The following is a 1054-nucleotide window of genomic DNA, read 5'->3' on the forward strand; positions in this document are numbered from 1 at the left end:
GAGGCTAGGCTTCAGCAATATGTGAAGTGAAGAGTTCCACCTCATGCGAAGAGTTGACTCATTGGAAAAGACTGATGCTGGGAGGGATTGGGGGCAGGAGGAGAAGGGGACGGCAGAGGATGAGATGGCTGGATGGCATCACTGACTCAATGGACGTGAATCTGAGTGAACTCTGGGAGTTGGTGTTGGACAGGGAGGCCTGGCGTGCTGCGATTCATGGGGTCGCAAAGAGTCGGACACGACTGAGCGACTGAACTGAGTAGAGAACAGCCTTGTGGACAGGTAAGGAAGGAGAAGATAGGACGAATTGAGAGAGTAGCACTGAAGCATAAGCATTGCCATATGTAAAATAGATCACCAGTGGGAATATGCTGTATGATGCAGGGAGCTCAACCTGGATCTCTGTGACAATCTAGAATGGGATGGGGTGGGAGGTGGGAGGGAGGTTCAAGAGAGGGAACATATGTATACCTGTGACCGATACATGTTGTTGCATGGCAGAAACCAACACAACATTGTAAAGCAATTATCCTCCAATTTAAAATAAATATAAATTAAAATGAGGAAAAAAAAAAAAAAAAGAATGCTCAAACTACTACACAATTGCACTCATCTTACATGCTAGTAAAGTAATGCTCAAAATTCTCCAAGCCAGGCTTCAGCAATACGTGAACAGTGAACTTCCAAATGTTCAAGCTGGTTATAGAAAAGACAGAGGAACCAGAGATCAAATCGCCAACATCCGCTGGATCATGGAAAAAGGAAGAGAGTTCCAGAAAAACATCTATTTCTGCTTTAGTGACTATGCCAAAGCCTTTGACTGTGTGGATCACAATAAACTGTGGAAAATTCTGAAAGAGATGGGAATACCAGACCACTCGACCTGCCTCTTGAGAAACCTGGACATGGAACAACAGACTGGTTCCAAATAGGAAAAGGAGTACGTTAAGGCTCTATATTGTCACCCTGCTTATTTAACTTATATGCAGAGTACATCATGAGAAACGCTGGGCTGGAAGAAACACAAGCTGGAATCAAGATTGCCGGGAGAAAT

The sequence above is a fragment of the Bison bison genome, unplaced genomic scaffold (genome assembly GCF_000754665.1).
Source record: "Bison bison bison isolate TAMUID 2011002044 unplaced genomic scaffold, Bison_UMD1.0 scf7180017864238, whole genome shotgun sequence".
Lineage (NCBI taxonomy): Eukaryota > Metazoa > Chordata > Mammalia > Artiodactyla > Bovidae > Bison > Bison bison.